At 43.3% G+C, this 23,649-nt stretch overlaps 1 protein-coding gene across 1 annotated transcript in view; it reads left to right on the forward strand.

The window, feature by feature from the left end:
* Positions 1-2,763: 2,763 nt before the first annotated feature.
* The window catches only part of LOC139757379 (uncharacterized), a 158,350-nt gene continuing 137,464 nt past the window's right edge, over positions 2,764-23,649 (forward strand). Inside the window, exons 1-2 of the mRNA XM_071677807.1 lie at positions 2,764-2,887; positions 11,665-11,856. The gene's annotated coding sequence lies outside the window, so the exon portion shown is untranslated. The remainder of the gene's footprint in view (positions 2,888-11,664; positions 11,857-23,649) is intronic.

Raw genomic sequence — 23,649 nt, forward strand, 5'->3', positions numbered from 1 at the left:
AGATTTTGTGTGATCGGGGCCCTGAACATGCAGGAGGGTGAAAGGAGGGCAAGGAATAGAGTGAATTGGAGCGATGTGGTATACAGGGGTTGACGTGCTGTCAGTGGATTGAATCAAGGCATGTGAAGCGTCTGGGGTAAACCATGGAAAGCTGTGTAGGTATGTATATTTGCGGTGTGTGGACGTGTGTATGTACGTGTGTATGGGGTTGGGCCATTTCTTTCGTCTGTTTCCTCGCGCTACCTCGCAAACGGGGAGACAGCGACAAAGTATAAAAAAAAAAAAAAAAAAAAAATATATATATTATATATAATATATATATATATATATATATATATATATATATATATTCCTCTTGTGTAAGGAAGTACCAGGAGAGACTGAGTACAGAATGGAAAAAGGTGAGAACAAAGGACGTAAGGGGAGTGTGGGAAGAATGTGATGTAATTTAGGGAAGCAGTGATGGCTTGTGCAAAAGATGCTTGTGGCATGAGAAGCGTGAGAGGTGGGCAGATTAGAAAGGGTACTCACTAGTGAGTGGTGGGATGAAGAAGTAAGATTTTTAGTGAAGAGAAGAGAGAGGCATTTGGACTATTTTTGCAGGGAAATAATGCAAATGAGATGTATAAAAGAAAGAGGCAGGAGGTCAGGAGAAAGGTGCAAGAGGTGAAAAAGAGGGCAAATGTGAGTGGGTTGAGAGAGTATCATTAAATTTTAGTGAGGTTTAAAAAAATGTTTTGGAAGGAGGTAAATAAAGTGCTTAAGACAAGGGAACAAATGGGAACATCAGTGAAGGGGGGAAATGGGGAGGTGATAACAAGTAGTGGTGATGTGAGGAGATGGAGTATTTTGAAGGTTTGTTGAATGTGTTTGATGATAGAGTGGCAGATATAGGGTGTTTTGGTCGAGGTGGTGTGCAAAGTGAGAGGGTTAGGGAGAATGATTTGGTTTAACAGAGAGGGGTGTAGTAAAAGCTTAGGGGAAGGTGAAAGCTGGCAAGGCAGCGGGTTTTGGATGGTATTGCAGTGGAATTTATTTAAAAAATGGGGTGACTGTATTGTTGAGTGGTTGGTAAGGCTATTTAATGTATGTATGACTCATTGGTGAGGTTTGCCTTAGGATGGCGGGAATGCTTGCATAGTGCCATTGTACAAAGGCAAAGGGGATAAGAGTGAGTGCTCAAATTACAGAGGTATAAGTTTGTTAGTTATTCTGGTAAATTATATGGGAGGGGATTGATTGAGAGGGTGAAGGCATGTACAGAGCATCAGATTGGGAAGAGCAGTGTGGTTTCAGAAGTGGTAGAGGATGTGTGGATCAGGTGTTTGCTTTGAAGAATGTTTGTGAGAAATACTTAGAAAAGCAAATGGATTTGTATGTAGAAATTTATGGATCTGGAGAAGGCATATGATAGAGTTGATAGAGATGCTCTGTGGAAGGTATTAAGAATATATGGTGTGGGAGGAAAGTTGTTAGAAGCAGTGAAAAGTTTTTATCGAGGATGTAAGGCATGTGTATGTGTAGGAAGAGAGGAAAGTGATTGGTTCTCAGTGAATGTAGGTTTGCGGCAGGGGTGTGTGATGTCTCCATGGTTGTTTAATTTGTTTATGGATGGGGTTGTTAGGGAGGTGAATGCAAGAGTTTTGGAAAGAGGGGCAAGTATGAAGTCTGTTGGGGATGAGAGAGCTTGGGAAGTGAGTCAGTTGTTGTTCGCTGATGATACAGCGCTGGTGGCTGATTCATGTGAGAAACTGCAGAAGCTGGTGACTGAGTTTGGTAAAGTGTGTGGAAGAAGAAAGTTAAGAGTAAATGTGAATAAGAGCAAGGTTATTAGGTACAGTAGGGTTGAGGGTCAAGTCGGTTGGGAGATGAGTTTGAATGGAAAAAAACTGGAGGAAGTGAGGTGTTTTAGATATCTGGGAGTGGATCTGGCAGCGGATGGAACCATGGAAGCGGAAGTGGATCATAGGGTGGGGGAGGGGGCGAAAATTCTGGGGGCCTTGAAGAATGTGTGGAAGTCGAGAACATTATCTCGGAAAGCAAAAATGGGTATGTTTGAAGGAATAGTGGTTCCAACAATGTTGTATGGTTGCGAGGCGTGGGCTATGGATAGAGTTGTGCGCAGGAGGATGGAGGTGCTGGAAATGAGATGTTTGAGGACAATGTGTGGTGTGAGGTGGTTTGATCGAGTAACGTAAGGGTAAGAGAGATGTGTGGAAATAAAAAGAGCGTGGTTGAGAGAGCAGAAGAGGGTGTTTTGAAGTGGTTTGGACACATGGAGAGAATGAGTGAGGAAAGATTGACCAAGAGGATATATGTGTCGGAGGTGGAGGGAACGAGGAGAAGAGGGAGACCAAATTGGAGGTGGAAAGATGGAGTGAAAAAGATTTTGTGTGATCGGGGCCTGAACATGCAGGAGGGTGAAAGGAGGGCAAGGAATAGAGTGAATTGGAGCGATGTGGTATACCGGGGTTGACGTGCTGTCAGTGGATTGAATCAGGGCATGTGTATGGGGGTGGGTTGGGCCATTTCTTTCGTCTGTTTCCTTGCGCTACCTCGCAAACGCGGGAGACAGCGACAAAGAAAAAAAAAAATATATATTTGTATATTCCATTCATGCTTGTACACTCTTATTATTCATGAATGTATGAGTAAACTGTACCACATCATTATCTTTTGCTTCATATGATGCTAACTGTGGAAATGGTATGTATGAGGGGTAATTTTTCTAGCAGATATCGTGTATGCTAACCAATGAATAATTTTGATTCATCAGTTGGAGGAGTGTAAGCAGGCTCGGGCAGAGGTTGAGGAGCGACTTCATGCAGCTGATCTGCACGCTGCGCACCAAGTCAACCATCTCCGTGAGCAGCTCCACCAGCGTGAGGTACGTATGACACTTCATTTACCACAGCTTTCCTACTATGCTTCATTGTGTCACAGTTACATTTTGTTTGGAATGTAAGCCTTGTTTGAACATTTAACGTAATGTAGTCATCATGAATTTTGTTTAGTCTTTGTGTTTGCATTCATTTTGATGTTCTCTCCGCTTTATGAAGCACCCATTTATGTACATTTGACTGTATGTACAACTCCACCTTCAAAACAATTCATGTCATGGATACTGTACTTAGCCTTGTGTATTTTCAGTCTTATACAATTACAATTTTTTTTGGTCTTAATCTTACTTTGAGTTCATATCACCGTCTATGTGACCCTCATATTAACTCTAAGCCATATGAACACTTCACCCAGTATACAACCCATGTGTGAAAATTTGTCATGTGTACACTCCACAGTACATATGGTTCTCAAGTGTGTATGAACTCAAAACCTATAAGGCACAACTCACTTTTGATTCCTCTTTCTCGCGTACATTATATCATCTATATCTAGCTGGTGTATTATATATATCTTTAATTTGTTACACTTTTTGTATATGCAGCCTTTTGAGCAGCATTTTATGTACAGTCTGTTTTTGCTTTTCTCTAATGACAGGAACTATACACATGCATACCTCGTATACAAATGTGCTGGCATATTTGGAAGGTTTAAAAAAGGACAGAGCTTAGAGGATCAATGCTTGTTAGCTACAATAGTGATTTTACAGTCAGAAACACAGAGGCTGATACCTCTACTTATGTGAGCCATGTATTTGCTCAAATTTAAGTACACTATCACTAGAGTAAAACCTGTTTTGATACAGCCAGTTTCGTGAAAACTATACTTTTTACAGTTCCTTATGTTATACAGTTCAGCCATAGATGTCAAAGTACGAAAGAGGGTGGATGGTATGGAAATGAAATATTTCAGTACAGTATGTGATATAAAGAAGGTTGATAGAAAGATGATAGATTAAGAGACAAGTGTAATGAAAAGAAGCGTATGTCAGAGAGAGCTAAAGAGGTTGCACTGGATTTGTTTAAACATATGGGGAGGATGAGTAAGGAGAGGTTGACAAGGAGGATGTATGTCAGAAGTGAAGGGGACAAGAAGGGGAGACTGATGTACGAATATATATATATATATATATATATATATATATATATATGTCTGATCATTATCTTGTGGAGGCTAAGGTGAAGATTAGTATGGGTTTTCAGAAAAGAAGAGTGAATGTTGGGGTGAAGAAGGTGGTGAGAGTAAGTGAGCTTGGGAAGGAGACCTGTGTGAGGAAGTATCAGGAGAGACTGTGTACAGAATGGAAAAAGGTGAGAACAATGGAAGTAAGGGGAGTGGGGGAGGAATGGGATGTATTTAGGGAATCAGTGATGGATTGCGCAAAAGATGCTTGTGGCATGAGAAGAGTGGGAGGTGGGCTGTTTAGAAAGGGTAGTGAGTGGTGGGATGAAGAAGTAAGAGTATTAGTGAAAGAGAAGAGGGAGGCATTTGGACGATTTTTGCAGGGAAAAAATGCAATTGAGTGGGAGAAGTATAAAAGAAAGAGACAAGAGGTCAAGAGAAAGGTGCAAGAGGTGAAAAAAAGGGCAAATGAGAGTTGGGGTGAGAGACTATCAGTAAATTTTAGGGAGAATAAAAAGATGTTCTGGAAGGAGGTAAATAGGGTGCGTAAGACAAGGGAGCAAATGGGAACTTCAGTGAAGGGCGTAAATGGGGAGGTGATAACAAGTAGTGGTGATGTGAGAAGGAGATGGAATGAGTATTTTGAAGGTTTGTTGAATGTGTCTGATGACAGAGTGGCAGATATAGGGTGTTTTGGTCGAGGTGGTGTGCAAAGTGAGAGGGTTAGGGAAAATGATTTGGTAAACAGAGAAGAGGTAGTAAAAGCTTTGCGGAAGATGAAAGCCGGCAAGGCAGCAGGTTTGGATGGTATTGCAGTGGAATTTATAAAAAAAGGGGGTGACTGTATTGTTGACTGGTTGGTAAGGTTATTTAATGTATGTATGACTCATGGTGAGGTGCCTGAGGATTGGCGGAATGCGTGCATAGTGCCATTGTACAAAGGCAAAGGGGATAAGAGTGAGTGCTCAAATTACAGAGGTATAAGTTTGTTGAGTATTCCTGGTAAATTATATGGGAGGGTATTGATTGAGAGGGTGAAGGCATGTACAGAGCATCAGATTGGGGAAGAGCAGTGTGGTTTCAGAAGTGGTAGAGGATGTGTGGATCAGGTGTTTGCTTTGAAGAATGTATGTGAGAAATACTTAGAAAAGCAAATGGATTTGTATGTAGCATTTATGGATCTGGAGAAGGCATATGATAGAGTTGATAGAGATGCTCTGTGGAAGGTATTAAGAATATATGGTGTGGGAGGCAAGTTGTTAGAAGCAGTGAAAAGTTTTTATCGAGGATGTAAGGCATGTGTACGTGTAGGAAGAGAGGAAAGTGATTGGTTCTCAGTGAATGTAGGTTTGCGGCAGGGGTGTGTGATGTCTCCATGGTTGTTTAATTTGTTTATGGATGGGGTTGTTAGGGAGGTAAATGCAAGAGTCTTGGAAAGAGGGGCAAGTATGAAGTCTGTTGGGGATGAGAGAGCTTGGGAAGTGAGTCAGTTGTTGTTCGCTGATGATACAGCGCTGGTGGCTGATTCATGTGAGAAACTGCAGAAGCTGGTGACGGAGTTTGGTAAAGTGTGTGGAAGAAGAAAGTTAAGAGTAAATGTGAATAAGAGCAAGGTTATTAGGTACAGTAGGGTTGAGGGTCAAGTCAATTGGGAGGTGAGTTTGAATGGAGAAAAACTGGAGGAAGTGAAGTGTTTTAGATATCTGGGAGTGGATCTGTCAGCGGATGGAACCATGGAAGCGGAAGTGGATCATAGGGTGGGGGAGGGGGCAAAAATTTTGGGAGCCTTGAAAAATGTGTGGAAGTCGAGAACATTATCCCGGAAAGCAAAAATGGGTATGTTTGAAGGAATAGTGGTTCCAACAATGTTGTATGGTTGCGAGGCGTGGGCTATGGATAGAGTTGTGCGCAGGAGGATGGATGTGCTGGAAATGAGATGTTTGAGGACAATGTGTGGTGTGAGGTGGTTTGATCGAGTGAGTAACGTAAGGGTAAGAGAGATGTGTGGAAATAAAAAGAGCGTGGTTGAGAGAGCAGAAGAGGGTGTTTTGAAGTGGTTTGGGCACATGGAGAGGATGAGTGAGGAAAGATTGACCAAGAGGATATATGTGTCGGAGGTGGAGGGAACAAGGAGAAGAGGGAGACCAAATTGGAGGTGGAAAGATGGAGTGAAAAAGATTTTGTGTGATCGGGGCCTGAACATGCAGGAGGGTGAAAGGAGGGCAAGGAATAGAGTGAATTGGAGCGATGTGGTATACCGGGGTTGACGTGCTGTTAGTGGATTGAAGCAAGGCATGTGAAGCGTCTGGGGTAAACCATGGAAAGCTGTGTAGGTATGTATATTTGCGTGTGTGGACGTATGTATATACATGTGTATGGGGGGGGGGGTTGGGCCATTTCTTTCGTCTGTTTCCTTGCGCTACCTCGCAAACGCGGGAGACAGCGACAAAGTATAATAAAAAATAAAATAAATAATATATATATATATATATATATATATATATATATACATCTGTGTATATATACATATACACATGTGTGTGTGGGTGGGGTGGGCCATTCTTTTGTCTGTTTCCTTGCGCTACCTTCCTTAAGTGGGACATGGTGATCAAGTATTATAATAAAATAAGAGTAAATGTGAATAAGAGCAAGGTTATTAGGTACAGTAGGGTTGAGGGTCAAGTCAATTGGGAGGTGAGTTTGAATGGAGAAAAACTGGAGGAAGTGAAGTGTTTTAGATATCTGGGAGTGGATCTGTCAGCGGATGGAACCATGGAAGCGGAAGTGGATCATAGGGTGGGGGAGGGGGCGAAAATTTTGGGAGCCTTGAAAAATGTGTGGAAGTCGAGAACATTATCTCGGAAAGCAAAAATGGGTATGTTTGAAGGAATAGTGGTTCCAACAATGTTGTATGGTTGCGAGGCGTGGGCTATGGATAGAGTTGTGCGCAGGAGGATGGATGTGCTGGAAATGAGATGTTTGAGGACAATGTGTGGTGTGAGGTGGTTTGATCGAGTAAGTAACGTAAGGGTAAGAGAGATGTGTGGAAATAAAAAGAGCGTGGTTGAGAGAGCAGAAGAGGGTGTTTTGAAATGGTTTGGGCACATGGAGAGAATGAGTGAGGAAAGATTGACCAAGAGGATATATGTGTCGGAGGTGGAGGGAACGAGGAGAAGAGGGAGACCAAATTGGAGGTGGAAAGATGGAGTGAAAAAGATTTTGTGTGATCGGGGCCTGAACATGCAGGAGGGTGAAAGGAGGGCAAGGAATAGAGTGAATTGGAGCGATGTGGTATACAGGGGTTGACGTGCTGTCAGTGGATTGAATCAAGGCATGTGAAGCGTCTGGGGTAAACCATGGAAAGCTGTGTAGGTATGTATATTTGCGTGTGTGGACGTGTGTATGTACGTGTGTATGGGGGTTGGGCCATTTCTTTCGTCTGTTTCCTCGCGCTACCTCGCAAACGTGGGAGACAGCGACAAAGTATAAAAAAAAAAAAAAAAAAAAAATATATATATATATATATATATATATATATATATATATATATATATATATATATATTCCTCTTGTGTAAGGAAGTACCAGGAGAGACTGAGTACAGAATGGAAAAAGGTGAGAACAAAGGACGTAAGGGGAGTGTGGGAAGAATGTGATGTATTTAGGGAAGCAGTGATGGCTTGTGCAAAAGATGCTTGTGGCATGAGAAGCGTGAGAGGTGGGCAGATTAGAAAGGGTACTCACTAGTGAGTGGTGGGATGAAGAAGTAAGATTTTTAGTGAAAGAGAAGAGAGAGGCATTTGGACTATTTTTGCAGGGAAATAATGCAAATGAGATGTATAAAAGAAAGAGGCAGGAGGTCAGGAGAAAGGTGCAAGAGGTGAAAAAGAGGGCAAATGTGAGTTGGGTTGAGAGAGTATCATTAAATTTTAGTGAGGGTAAAAAGATGTTTTGGAAGGAGGTAAATAAAGTGCTTAAGACAAGGGAACAAATGGGAACATCAGTGAAGGGGGCAAATGGGGAGGTGATAACAAGTAGTGGTGATGTGAGGAGATGGAGTATTTTGAAGGTTTGTTGAATGTGTTTGATGATAGAGTGGCAGATATAGGGTGTTTTGGTCGAGGTGGTGTGCAAAGTGAGAGGGTTAGGGAGAATGATTTGGTTAACAGAGAGGAGGTAGTAAAAGCTTAGGGGAAGGTGAAAGCTGGCAAGGCAGCGGGTTTGGATGGTATTGCAGTGGAATTTATTAAAAAATGGGGTGACTGTATTGTTGAGTGGTTGGTAAGGCTATTTAATGTATGTATGACTCATGGTGAGGTGCCTTAGGATTGGCGGAATGCTTGCATAGTGCCATTGTACAAAGGCAAAGGGGATAAGAGTGAGTGCTCAAATTACAGAGGTATAAGTTTGTAGTATTCCTGGTAAATTATATGGGAGGGTATTGATTGAGAGGGTGAAGGCATGTACAGAGCATCAGATTGGGGAAGAGCAGTGTGGTTTCAGAAGTGGTAGAGGATGTGTGGATCAGGTGTTTGCTTTGAAGAATGTATGTGAGAAATACTTAGAAAAGCAAATGGATTTGTATGTAGCATTTATGGATCTGGAGTAGGCATATGATAAGAGTTGATAGAGATGCTTTTTGGAAGGTATTAAGAATATATGGTGTGGGAGGCAAGTTGTTAGAAGCAGTGAAAAGTTTTTATTGAGGATGTAAGGCATGTGTACGTGTAGGAAGAGAGGAAAGTGATTGGTTCTCAGTGAATGTTGGTTTGCGGCAGGGGTGTGTGATGTCTCCATGGTTATTTAATTTGTTTATGGATGGGGTTGTTAGGGAGGTGAATGCAAGAGTTTTGGAAAGAAGGGCAAGTATGCAGTCTGTTATGGATGAGAGAGCTTGGGAAGTGAGTCAGTTGTTGTTCGCTGATGATACAGTGCTGGTGGCTGATTCGGGTGGGAAACTGCAGAAGCTGGTGACTGAGTTTTCTAAAGTGTGTGAAAGAAGAAAGCTGAGAGTAAATATGAATAAGAGTAAGGTTATTAGGTACAGTAGGGTTGAGGGACAAGTCAATTGGGAGGTAAGTTTGAATGGAGAAAAACTGGAGGAAGTGAAGTGTTTTAGATATCTGGGAGTGGATTTGGCAGTGGATAGAACCTTGGAAGCGGAAGTGAATCATAGGGTGGGGGAGGGGGCGAAAATTCTGGGAGCATTGAAGAATGTGTGGAAGTTGAGAACGTTATCTCGGAAAGCAAAAATGGGTATGTTTGAAGGAATAGTGGTCCCAACAGTGGTATATGGTTGTGAAATGAGATGTTTAAGGATAATATGTGGTGTGCGGTGGTTTGATCGAGTAAGCAATGAAAGGGTAAGAGAGATGTGTGGTAATGAAAAGAGTGTGGTTGAGAGCAGAAGAGGGTGTTTTGAAATGGTTTGGTCACATGAAGAGAATGAGTGAGGAAAGATTGACCAAGAGGATATATGTGCCAGAGGTGGAGGGAACGAGGAGAAGTGGGAGACCAAATTGGAGGTGGAAAGATGGAGTGAAAAAGATTTTGTGTGATTGGGGCCTGAACATGCAGGAGGGGGAAAGGCGTGCAAGGAATAGAGTGAATTGGAACGATGTGGTATGCCGGGGTCGACGTGCTGTCAATGCATTGAACCAAGGCATGTGAAGCATCTGGGGTAAACCATGGATAGTTCTGTGGGGCCTGGATGTGGAAAGGGAGCTGTGGTTTCGGTGCATTATTACATGACAGCTAGAGACTGAGTGTGAACAAATGTGGCCTTTGTTGTCTTTTCCTAGCGCTACCTCGCACACATGAGGGGGGAGGGGGTTGTTATTCCTTGTGTGGCAAGGTGGCGATGGGAATAAATAAAGGCAGACAGTATGAATTATGTACATGTGTATATATGTATATGTCTGTGTGTGTATATATATGTGTACGTTGAGATGTATAGGTATGTATATTTGTGTGTGTGGACATGTATGTATATACATGTGTATGTGGGTGGGTTGGGCCATTCTTTTGTCTGTTTCCTTGCGCTACCTTGCTAATGCGGGAGACAGCGACAAAGCAAAATAAATGAATAAATAAATATATATGTTTAGCATTCCTAATCCGAAAATCCGCAATTCGAAATAATCCTTTTTTTTGAGATGCGACATGACGTTACAAAGTGGAAGATTCCACACCTTATCTCACTTGCCCATGCTGGGCTCAGACGCTCTGTTGGCGCCAGTTTGTTACAAACCATCACTGCCAGACCTATGTGTATTACTCAGTTTTTTGCTTATTCTCTTATGAATAAGTGTAAGATATTGATTGCTTATCAATAGCTTATAAATAGAGTCAGGAATGAAGGTGATGCCACACAACCACAGATTGTCCACATGGGTGACTGATGTTGTGACACCTGAGCTTTCTAATGGTTCATTGTTACACAAACATTATTTCATGTGCAAAAATACTAAAAATATAATATACATTACCTTCAGGCTATGTGTATAAGTTGTATATGGAACATAAATGGATTTTGTGTTTAGACTTGGGTCCCATCCCCAAGGTATCTCACTATCTATTATCCATCATGGCAGATATGGAAAACAAGATGGTATGGAAACAAACGGGTTGGAGCTGAGACATGCCTCAACGTTTCGACTGTTCAACCGTCTTTCTCAGGTGATACTGATTCTAGCATTCGGCGGGACCATATTTCCCAGGAAGTTATTGTCTCACGGTTGGACACCTTGGCATGTCGTTCTCTGATTGGATCGCTTGACCTGCTGCCTGCACCCGTTCAGAGTGACCTCCGCTGCCTGACATGAGCAGCAGATCATTGTTCTTAATCCCTCCCTCTAGGTAAGCTTTCACACTATCACAATGGTCAACGCCATGGCAACTACAGGCAGGTGACAAATTGTTTGGTGATAATGTGAGAGCTTACCTAGAGGAAGGGATTAAGAACAACGTTAACACAATGTCTGGGTTCATCTGCTAATAACATCAGGCAGCGGAGACCACTGTGAACAGATGGAGGCAGCAGGATAAGCGATCCGATCAGAAAGCTACACGCCAAGGCATCTGACCGAGTGACCATCGCTTGCCAGAATGCTGTTATCTCGAGGAAGATGGTTGAGTGGTCGAAATGTTGAGGTATGTCTCAGCTCTAACCTGTTTGTTTCCATACCATCCTGTTTTCCAAATATCAGTATGTATATGCAAAATTCCAAAATCCGAAACACCACTGGTCTTAAGCATTTCGGATAAGGGAATGCTCAACCTGCATATATTACATTATGTATTTGTGTTTATTTTCCTCAAGTGTCACTGAACTCCTCCTGCAAGTGGTTGACGCCATAAGTGAGAAAGCCCCTTCAGTGTGGCTGTATCTTCGATAGTGGACAGAAAGGAGTACAGTCTTGTCAAGGACCTTCTGACTCTAAAGGAGTCCATTTACCCTTGTTCTATGATTGAATGCAGCCTTAGAATAGTAGGAGCCTCATACAAGGATCCTGGAATGCATGATATTGATATATAACCCCATATGAATGTTAATGCAAAACAATCAGAAGTATAGGGAGCCTGTAGACAGAAATGAGTATGTTGATGGCATATGTAAATGATGATGAGTTGATTCTCCAGGCTGAACTGAGAGAGCTGAAAGGTAAAAGTTCTGAGTGGGGTTGGGATGTTGGAGGCAGTGCACCATCCCTGAGCCATGTCCCTGATCATGAGTGGGCAGATGGTTTACAGAGCTCAGAACACCACAATCACCACCCACACCCACAGCAGTCCAGTAAACAAGTCGTCTGGCAGGAGGATCAGAACCAACAGGTATGTTGTGTGTAGTTATCTTTCTAGTGTGTAACTGCATGTGCACGTATTGTAGTAAGGGTAACGCAGGAACTTAATCATCCATAATAATCTTCCAGGGAAAAGTAGAGAGGTGCTTGATATGAATATGATTTATTTGGTATCGAAAGTACTCATTGCTGTGGACAGTTATATAGATATTTACCACAAAGCTGACTCCTCAACTAATAAACTCACTCTTTTTAGTGCTAAATCCTCATCAAATTCAATTTTAGATGTTTCTGCTTCTAATCCTCCACCTCCGTCACCTCCCACTGAACTTGTGCTATCTCCTATATTCTCTTAATACTAGGTGTTCCAAGTACTCTTCCTCCTCCAGATGGACAAGGACTGTAGGGTGAATAGCATACCTCCTCAAGTCCTATAGGAGCTAACTCCAATGCTTGCTTTCCATTTTGCCTTTGTCTAAAAACTGATTTGTCCTTCCTCTTGGATGATGCAGCCTATCCCTATGAATAGAGACCACTCTAACCCCTCTACCAACCCATTGCTGTCACTTCTATCTCCAACGTCTTCAAAACTCTTCTCAATTCTAACTTCATAACACACTTACAATCCCATTCTCTCCTGAATACCAGTACATTTTGCAGTACAAGGTTTGCTGGTGATTTAAAGTCATTTTCCCCTCTGCTCAATTTTAGAACATAAATCAACCCTGTAATAACATGAACATGTTAAGCATAACCAATTGCTCCATTCTGTTGAGGGAATCCCTCATAATCATCACAAAGTGTACTTTCCAAAAACCTGAGTTTTGTATGTTCTTTAATTTTTTTCTTTTTTTGGTGAGCAACTGCTTAATACCTGTAGTGGTTTTTGTATGTCCCAGTATGGAATACAGCTCACACATATGAGGTGGCTTTTACTCCACTTTATCAACTGGAGTCAGATCAAAAGCTTTCTTTATTACTGATTTTTGGCATCACTTCTTATCAACTACCCATTTCTGTATGCCATGATATTGTTGATCTTTTTTTTTTTACAGGTATTATATATGCACTGTTTTTATAAGGTGTTTGCATGTGTCCCAGCTTCAGAGGCTTAGACTCTAAGCATGCATCAGGCTGCTGCTGCCCACAGTTTGTGTGTGGAGACGGGTCACTTGAGAACAGACCACTATGATACATCCTTCTTCCCTCAAACGGCTAAGCTCTGGAATTTGCTTCTTTTTTTTTTGCCTTTTCTTCTTTGTATAACCTTTTTACCCTTAATAGTCAGGTCTACAAACATCTGAGAACCCTGATTAATTTGTACTCCCTCTTCCTATCACTTTGTTTCTTTAACCATAGATAGTCTTTGATTAGAATATGTTTTGCCCATACTATGTCAGTTAGTATAAAAACAAATTGAAAGCTGAAGAGGATGTTCTTTAATTTTTATTTTGAGTTATGTATATATAAGAATTACATATATTTATCAATGGAAGGAAAAAGGTTTCGAGGGCTTAGGGCCTAAACATGCAGGAGGGTGTAAAGTGTAAGGGATGAATTGGAGTAATGTAGTATTTAGGGCCATGTGCAGTTTTGTGCAGCAACACTAGACTCCTCCTACCCAAATCACTCATTAACAATCCACCAACTTTGAAATAGAATTGAGAAGCTTATCTTTGCCTCCCATTTCAGTAACCTATATTCACACATCCCCCAACCTCATCGAATATAACACTGACAGAACTTATGCACACTGATTAGGTTGAAGGCGATGCTGTTTGGAAGAATATAGCTTTTGAATTTTTTCTGTTCACTAAATATACATTTCTTAGTTGTCCAGGTATGGCATTGAATGATGATTCCAGCTCTCTCGCTATGCTTTCATATATTTCATCACATGCCTTTTTAATATATATAAATATCCAGATGCTTGAGGACAATATTTGGTGTGAGGTGGTTTGATTGAGTAAGTAATAATAGGGTCAGAGAGATGTGTGGTAATAAAAAGAGTGTGGTTGAGAGAGCAGAAGAGGGTGTTTTATAATGGTTTGGCCACATGGAGAGAATGAGTGAGGAGAGATTGACAAAGAGGATGTATGTGTCGGAGGTGGAGGGAACGAGAAGTGGGAGACCAAATTGGAGGTGGAAAGATGGAGTGAAAAAGATTTTGAGTGATCGGGGCCTGAACATGCAGGAGGGTGAAAGGCATGCAAGGAGTAGAGTGAATTGGAACGATGTGGTATACCGGGGTCGACGTGCTGTCAATGGATTGAACCAGGGCATGTGAAGCGTCTGGGGTAAACCATGGAAAGTTCTGTGGGGCCTGGATGTGGAAAGGGAGCTGTGGTTTCGGTGCATTATTACATGACAGCTAGAGACTGAGTGTGAACGAATGTGGCCTTTGTTGTCTTTTCCTAGCGCTACCTCGCACACATGAGGGGGTGGGGGGTTGTTATTTCATGTGTGGCGAGGTTGCACGGGAATGAATAAAGGCAAACAGTATGAATTATGTACATGTGTATATATGTATATGTATGTGTGTGTATATATGTGTATACGTTGAGATGTATAGGTATGCATACTTGCGTGTGTGGACGTGTATGTATATACATGTGTATGTGGGTGGGTTGGGCCATTCTTTCGTCTGTTTCCTTGCGCTACCTCTCTAACACAGGAGACAGCGACAAAGCAAAATAAATATAATGAAATAAATGAAATATCCAAGTTATACATGTGATTTGGTGAATGTTTATCTACCTTTTTGAGTTGCCTCCAGGTTTAGGGGTAAAGTTTGTGGGTGCACTAGGGAGTGTGGAATGAGAGGCCACTGGCTGTGGAGGAAGAAATGTGTACTTTTTAATGGTATAGTTGTCCCAGCTTCACTGTATTGCTGAGCTATGGAAGGTAAATACAAGAGAATGAAAGGTGGTGGATGTGTTGGAAATGAAATTCATGAGGACAGCATTTTGTGTGAGGATGTGGTAGTAGCCAAGTACGATTTTTAGACCTGGACAGGGTGTGCTGTTTGGACATATTGCAAGCATGTGTGAAGAGAGGATGACTGAGTGTAATTGTGAAGTGTCTGTAAGGTGAAATAGCAGGATGAAGTTGAGTATGAGTAGGGCATTACACCGGGAGTGAGGCGGGTCAGCAAGACTGAGGTGAGGTATGAATGGCATAGGGAAGAAGGACTAGGGTCAGGTATCAGTGAGTCAGGGCAGTAGGATGAGGGTGAGGTATGAGTGAGGCAGGGAAGTAGGACTAGTGTGAGGTATGAGTAAGGCAGGGTAGAAGGACTGTGGTGGTGTTAACTAGGGGGGGGGGGGAGGTAGAGTGAGGGTGATGAGGGGATAGATAAGGGCGGCAGCAGATTAAGATAAGATAATGGAAGCGGCCTTACACTGGGCCGAGACGGTGAGGTTACCCTCCCTGTTCATGTCCTGCCCACACCAATGTTTGTCTTCATGACACATACTCTTCTTCCTTGTTATATCATGCCTTCAGAAGGCACGTTACGTGATTCCAGTCCAGCCATAGGTAACGTTACGTGTTCATGTAACAGTTGACTGATCGGGTCCGTCGTCTGCCATAAGTCTCTTTACATTTTGTTTATAATGATTACTATGTTTGTATCACTCTTCATCCCTCCGTCCATCCTTGCTCTCGTCAACGACAGCTTTTCATCATTATCACTGCCCCTGTATCAAGTATTGACTTCCCTACAGCTGTTAACGCTGCCGAGCCTTTCTCACAAAAGACACATGTACTTACGTCGTAGATGCTAACCTTCTGCTTTTCCTCATATTTTTCCTCTTCATTATCATGTTTCGTACTACTTTAAGCTGGTGATCCACTCCTTGAGTCTCTAAATGGTCGTTTTGTTATGATAATAAGTTCATACTAGGTACTTCTTCTCATGCTCTGTATACTTCACTATTATTGTCAGTTTGTTTCATTATTCCTGGACATAATGCTTCCTCACGTACATATCTCTTTCTGTATTGATCTGCATTATACATGAAGAGTTTTCATTATGCTGGCATAATTCTTTCTTATTTTGAGCACGTTTTTCATCATTTCCTCGTTTACTGACTGCTGCATCCAAGGCTGGGCCTGGTGTACAAGGTAGGTAGTGTCAGCAGAGTGTCTGCTGGTGGTGTGATCTACGAGAAGTAAGTTTAGAACAGCAGGAGGACCGGTTGTCGGTCCAGACAAAGGGTAGGCTCCTGCCCGGGTTGCAGCCAGTGGATTATATTCTGGTGCTGGAGGAAATAGGATCTCGGTAATGTATGGTAAATTTTTATAAGAATGTGCTTCATTTTTGATGTACGTGTTTATGCTACAGTTAGAAGTATCACATGTCCTCTGCTCTTATATTGCTTGTTTGTTGTATAGTGTTTCTGGCGTCGTCATTCATGTGGGAAGTTAATTCATTACTTTCTATTCGTACATTACGGTTCATGGCTTAGTCATGTCTCGTCACAAGGTTACCACTGGCACATGACTGGGGTCACTATGCCTTATGGTGTCTCTTCATTGTAATTCGTCGTGTTCTGGTGTTTGTCTGCCGATGATCTTCAAGTCTCACAGAAATTAGTTAGTCTTTGTGAGGTATTGAGAAGTCACCTTGGTTGGTCTCATGTAGTTGCGTTATGCTGAAGTTTGTATAATACGAGGGGTATTGTATATGTCGGAGTGTTACAAGTGTTGTAGAGCTGGAAAATATTAGGTGTCTTGAACGAGTGTGTTTAAGGGTACACTAGAGGGGTGGGTACTTTGAGGTGTGTTAAGATACTTGATGGGAAGGAATGTTTTACGGTTTCGTGTGTGTGGATGACTGGGTGTTTTTCCTGGGGAGTGTAGTGTTAAACGAGATCTGGCTTGTTTTCGTGCAAGACCTCCCCCCCCCCCCCCCCCATACACACACACACACACACACACACACACACCAGGCTGTTCTGACGTCCAGCCTGGCAGGAAGTGACGTAAAATGTCAACAAACCCATTTCCGTGAGACTGTACTTATAGGTGGTCTCGCAGCCGACCCAAGGGGAGTCCTGGAAGTGACATGGGGAGACACTTGGTCACTGGTCTCTCGGGAGACCAGGTGTTTGGTACAGTAGCATGTGTTCTTTTGAGGTTCTAAGTCAGGGGAGGCATCGTACTCCGGGAATTACTAGGCAAGGAAGAGTACTGTGTTGGGTGTGGTACCACACCGGGAAAGTAGCAAGCCAGGAAGGATATCATGTTGGCTACCACGCTGGGGAAGATAATGTCTCTACAAAGGTACCATGGTAGGTGATGTTTAAGAGGGGGGGAGGGTATTGGTTAAGGTACATGGGGGTAGGGGATGAGGGAGAAGGCTGGGGGCTTCATGGGGGCTGCAGGTGGAGAGGGGTAGGATTATGGCTCATGGGGAGGGGTGGGGGCCGGGTATCGACCGGCCGGCCACGGTGCTGGTGTAGCAAATATTTGAATTGTTACCACCACCTTGATAACGCTGGCCTGTAACGGACGTGAGGGAGGAAGGATGTGGAGGGGCAGGGGAGGGGATGCATGTGTACATGGGAAAGGCAGATAACAGGAGACCTGATGGTCCATAAGGATGGTCTAGTATGTGATGTTTGGCCCAGGTGGTAGGAGGCTAGACCCGTGTGTGACCAGTGTTGGCCGACCCTGGCAACCAGCAGGAGGGACCAGGTAATCCCCAGCAGGGCAGGAGTACTGTCATACCGTAGTAAACCATGAAGGTCAGGAGATGGCTGGGATACTGTGGTGGGTGTGAGAGATGACTGGGATACTGTGTTGGGGAGTTGGGGGGGGTGTATGTGAGAGGTGCAGGGTGGGTGGGGGGACGAGGCAGTGGCACACAGGTGGTGGCGGCTAAGTGCGAGGTAGGTCCTATAGTCACCTAGGTACGCAAGTCGATAGTGCCTGGGGTCATGTTGCGGGAGGTCAGGCCACTTTAGGGTCAAGTCAGGGTCAACGACCAGAGCACATGTCTTTATATTTACGGTGGAGAGTGTGGCTTTGGTGGAGAAGTGAGTAGGGCAAGGCTGGAGGGGTGACGAGGTGGAGGGATAATGCGTAGGGTGGAGGGAGCACGTCGTCCGGGTCAGGGTGGGAGGCAGGAGAAGGAGGGAGTGGTAGGTCAGGGTTGGCCAGTGTGTGGTGATGGGAGGGGGTGGGGTGTGGTGGAACGGAGGGTGAAGAAAGGGTGTCAGGGAGGGTAGACACCCAGGGAGGAAGGGAAGCCAAGGGGACACAGGAAGGTGTGGGTGGAGGAGGGGGGGGGGGGAGGCTACTGGGGTAGGGTAGGGAGAAGTTTGATGCTTAAGGTGTGAGATGTAAGAGGTGATAATCGTCACCCCCAACCCCACCACCCTTATCCAGTTGCCATGGCACCCCCTCCCCTTTTTTTTGCCATGACACAGTTGCACTTGCAACTGCAAGGCTAAAGCCCTTACCTGTACAGATAAGGTAGAGCTTGCTCCCCATGGAGTTAGAGCTTTACGTTCAGAGATGATCTAAGAAACTTTCACCTCTAGAAATAAGCTAAAGCTCTCACCTGTGGAGAGATTCTAAAGCTTTCACCTTCAGGAAGGAAAACAAATGAATGAAATGTGAAAGTTTTAATGTCTCCAGAGTTGAGAGCTTTATCCTGTTTCTGCAGATGAAAGATTAAGCCTATCCCAGGAGATTTTAAAGCTTTCGCGTATCTCTGAAGACGAAGACTTCAGCTTGGTGTTGAAGAGAGAGAGAGAGAGAGAGAGAGAGAGAGAGAGAGAGAGAGAGAGAGAGAGAGAGAGAGAGAGAGAGAGTAGAAGTATCCGTACAGTACAACACCGGCTTAAGTGATACACCTGAGCAATATTCGTACGTTAGTGTGGCGGACAACCCAGAGGAGGTGTAGCAAGGAAAGTTAGAGACCCACTAAGGTAAGTAGATGGGCTGTAGTATAGCCGTACGTAGGTAATATGGTCAGTCGTAAGCTGCCTTACTGTCTCGCTCCAGTCCTTCTTTCACTCTCCCAGTAATGATGCAGTCTCGGGGTAGGTTAACTGAAGCAGCTTATTGGTGCATTCTTCTCGCAGTCATTACTCTCCTCAGTGATGGCATCCTTCACATTGTACATAACACTAGCACTAGACCTGTGGTATGTGCAGATGACACATGAACAACATATAACCACAGGCTTGCCACACACCTACCACCTGGCTGTTGTTAGAGTCAAGTCGTTCAACTCCTCAGTAACTCTCATACTGCACTCTTTTCCATTTTGTTGGTTCATATCCTTTTCTTGTCACATTCAGGGTCTGTCCTGGTGTTCATGACGACCCACAACAGAAGCAGAATAATTTTTATTTCCACCCTGGGTGTGTGGGGCTTGTATCTCTCCCTCGAGCACGTCCAGCACGATCATATGAAGGAAACTACACATTTTTGTGTTTTTCCTTCCTTTCACACCCTTCCCAGAGCCACAAGTTTTCTTATTCTGATGAAGCATTCACCCTCTATGAAGTGGCTGTTGGATATTGCTATAACTTTATTTAACTGCGTATAGAAACAAGAAGGTTATAGTAGTAGAACTCATCATTATGGCATACCTTTGTATGGAATATTTGGAGCGGGTTTCATGTCATGGCTGAATCATGTCGTGTGTGGCTAACTAGTGTATATTGTCTTCGGACTTCATAAGTTCTTGACATCACTTTTATATTAACATTTACTTTTGTGTGTCCCATCTGTTAGGTAGGTTGAGTACATCCATGGTTGGTTGAGCACATCCATGGTTGGTTGATTACATGCATGGTTGGTTCAGTACATCCATGATTGGTTGAGTACATCCATGGTTGGTTGAGTACATCCATGGTTGGTTCATTACATCCATGATTGGTTAAGTACATCCATGGTTGTTTGAGTACATCTATGGTTGGTTCAGTACATCCATGGTTGGTTGAGTACATCCATGGTTGGTTCAGTACATCCATGGTTGGTTCATTACATCCATGATTGGTTAGGTTAGGTTAGGTTTGGTTAGGTTAGGTTACATCCATGATTGGTTAAGTACATCCATGGTTGTTTGAGTACATCTATGGTTGGTTCAGTACATCCATGGTTGGTTGAGTAGATCCATGGTTGGTTGAGTACATCCATGGTTGGTTCATTACATCCATGATTGGTTAAGTACATCCATGGTTGTTTGAGTACATCTATGGTTGGTTCAGTACATCCATGGTTGGTTCAGTACATCCATGGTTGGTTCAGTACATCCATGGTTAATTGAGTACATCCATGGTTGGTTCAGTACATCCATGGTTGGTTCAGTACATCCATGGTTGATTGAGTACACCCATGGTTGGTTGAGTACATCCATGGTTGATTGAGTACATCCATGGTTGGTTGAGTACATGCATGGTTGGTTCATTACATCCTTGATTGGTTGAGTACATCCATGGTTGGTTGAGTACATCTATGGTTGGTTCAGTACATCCATGGTTGGTTGAGTACATCCATGGTTGGTTCAGTACATCCATGGTTGGTTCAGTACATCCATGGTTAATTGAGTACATCCATGGTTGGTTGAGTACATCCATGGTTGATTGAGTACATCCATGGTTGGTTGAGTACATTCATGGTTGGTTCATTACATCCATGATTGGTTGAGTACATCCATGGTTGGTTGAGTACATCTATGGTTGGTTCAGTACATCCATGGTTGGTTGAGTACATCCATGGTTGGTTCAGTACATCCATGGTTAATTGAGTACATCCATGGTTAATTGAGTACATCCATGGTTGGTTGAGTACATGCATGGTTGGTTCATTACATCCATGATTGATTGAGTACATCCATCATGGTTAATTGAGTACATCCATGGTTGGTTGAGTACATGCATGGTTGGTTCATTACATCCATGATTGATTGAGAACATCCATGGTTGGTTGAGTACATCCATGGTTGATTGAGTGCATCCATGGTTGGTTGAGTACATACATGGTTGATTGAGTACATCCATGGTTGGTTGAGTACATGCATGGTTGGTTCATTACATCCATGATTGGTTGAGTACATCCATGGTTGGTTGAGTACATCTATGGTTGGTTCAGTACATCCATGGTTGGTTGAGGACATCCATGGTTGGTTCAGTACATCCATGGTTGGTTCAGTACATCCATGGTTAATTGAGTACATCCATGGTTGGTTGTTGAGTACATCCATGGTTGGTTGAGTACATCTATGGTTGGTTCAGTACATCCATGGTTAATTGAGTACATCCATGGTTGGTTAAGTACATCCATAGTTGGTTCAGAACATCCATGGTTGGTTCAGTACATCCATGGTTGGTTCAGCACATCCATGGTTAATTGAGTACATCCATGGTTGGTTGAGTACATCCATGGTTGGTTCAGCACATCCATGGTTGGTTCAGTACATCCATTGTTGGTTGAGTACATGCATGGTTGGTTCATTACATCCATGATTGGTTCATTACATCCATGGTTGTTTGAGTACATCTATGGTTGGTTCAGTACATCCATGGTTGGTTGAGTACATCCATGGTTGGTTCAGTACATCCATGGTTAATTGAGTACATCCATGGTTAATTGAGTACATCCATGGTTGGTTCAGTACATCCATGGTTGATTGAGTACACCCATGTTTGGTTGAGTACATCCATGGTTGGTTGAGTACATCCATGGTTGGCTGAGTACATCCATGGTTGGTTCAGTACATCCATAGGCGGTTCAGTACATCCATGGTTGGTTCAGTACACCCATGGTTAATTGAGTATATTCATGGTTGGTTGAATACATCCATGGTTGGTTCAGTACATCCATTGTCGGTTCAGTACATCCATGGTTGGTTGAGTACATCCATGGTTGGTTCAGTACATTCATGGTTGGTTGAGTACATCCATGGTTGGTTGAGTACATCCATGGTTAGTTGAGTACATCTATGGTTGGTCGAGTACATCCATGGTTGGTTCATGGTTGGTCGAGTACATCCATGGTTGGTTCAGTACATCCATGGTTGGTTCAGTACACGTATGGTTGGTTGAGTTTATCCATGGTTGGTTGAGTACATCCATGATTCAGTACATCCATAGTTGGTTCAGTACATCCATGGTTGGTTCAGTACATTCATGGTTGGTTGAGTACATCCATGTTTGGTTGAGTACATCCGTGGTTGGTTGAGTACATCCATGGTTGGTTCAGTACATCCATGGTTGGTTCAGTACATCCATGGTTGGTTCAGTACATTCAAGGTTGGTTGAGTACATCTATGGTTGGTTGAGTACATCCATGGTTGGTTCAGTACATGCATAGTTGGTTCATTACATCCATAGTTGGTTCAGTCCATCCATGATTGATTGAGTACATCCATGGTTGGTTCAGTACATCCATGGTTGATTGAGTACATCCATGGTTGGTTGAGTACATCCATGGTTGGTTCAGTACATCCATGGTTGGTTCAGTACATCCATGGTTGGTTCAGTACATCCATGGTTAATTGAGTACATCCATGGTTGGTTCAGTACATCCATGGTTGGTTCAGGACATCCATGGTTGGTTCAGTACATCCATGGTTGATTGAGTACATCCATGGTTGGTTGAGTACATCCATGGTTGGTTCAGTACATCCATGGTTGGTTCAGTACATCCATGGTTGGTTCAGTACATCCATGGTTAATTGAGTACATCCATGGTTGGTTCAGTACATTCATGGTTGGTTCAGGACATCCATGGTTGGTTCAGTACATCCATGGTTGGTTCAGTACATCTATGAGCCCATCTATGAGTGCATGGCGTACACTCCATCTTTTGCCGACGTGGGATTTTGTGATCTGGTCATGTTGACTGAATGGTGGGATACCCCAGTATTCCCCAGTAGTGGAATACCCCAGTATTCCTCAGTAGTGGAATACCCCAGTATTCCTCAGTAGTGGAATACCCCAGTATTCCCCAGTTGTGGGATATCCCAGTATCCCCAGTAGTGGGATACATTGTACGCTTTCACCCCACCCCTCTCTCATATATCTTATATTTGTCTCGCACGTTCATAGTCATTTGATATCTATCTTATCATCTCATTCTTCGCCTTTTCTACCTTCCCTTGTCATTCATCATTGTCTTCATTCACTGTTACTCTCCCCCTTTGTATTATTTATGTCTCTCACCCATTGTCCTTTGTTTTTCCTAGTATTTGGTTTACGTAAGTCTTTGGTTCAACTACTGTATCTCCCATCCTGCCCTCGTTCCAAGTCTTCCCTCTACATATTTTTCACTCATCTCTGCACTGCTAGTCACCCTTATCTTTCCCATCCCCTTCCCCCTCTGGCCTGCGTGTCAGGCATGTGACAGTAGCGCTTGATGAACATGACAGTACTTCCACATCACCTTTCTCTTTACCCTTTTGTTTATCACCGCTTTTGGAAAGCATCTGTGTTTGTACTTGTTGTTAGGCTCTCCTGGTGTGTGTGTGTGTGTGTGTGTGTGTGTGTGTGTGTGTGTGTGTGTGTGCTTTGAGTGCGACAGTACAACCCTAGCAGTGGATTGAGTAAAGCGATGGTGGGTTATGTTTACTGTTAGGTACGTCCATGATGAAAACACCTTGGGTGGGTTGGGCATATCCCTGTGTGTCAGTACGCGGGAACCCTGTGGCACTCCCACCGGGAACTCTGTGGCACTCCAGCTGGGGACCTTGTGGCACTACGGCCGAAGGAGAGAGGGGTAGTTGGGTAGGTAATAGCGTATCGAGGTGGTTGATGACTACATCATGATGATACTGGGGTGTGTGGTAAGGCTGGTGATGCCGGAG

The sequence above is a fragment of the Panulirus ornatus genome, chromosome 26 (genome assembly GCF_036320965.1).
Source record: "Panulirus ornatus isolate Po-2019 chromosome 26, ASM3632096v1, whole genome shotgun sequence".
Taxonomy (NCBI): domain Eukaryota; kingdom Metazoa; phylum Arthropoda; class Malacostraca; order Decapoda; family Palinuridae; genus Panulirus; species Panulirus ornatus.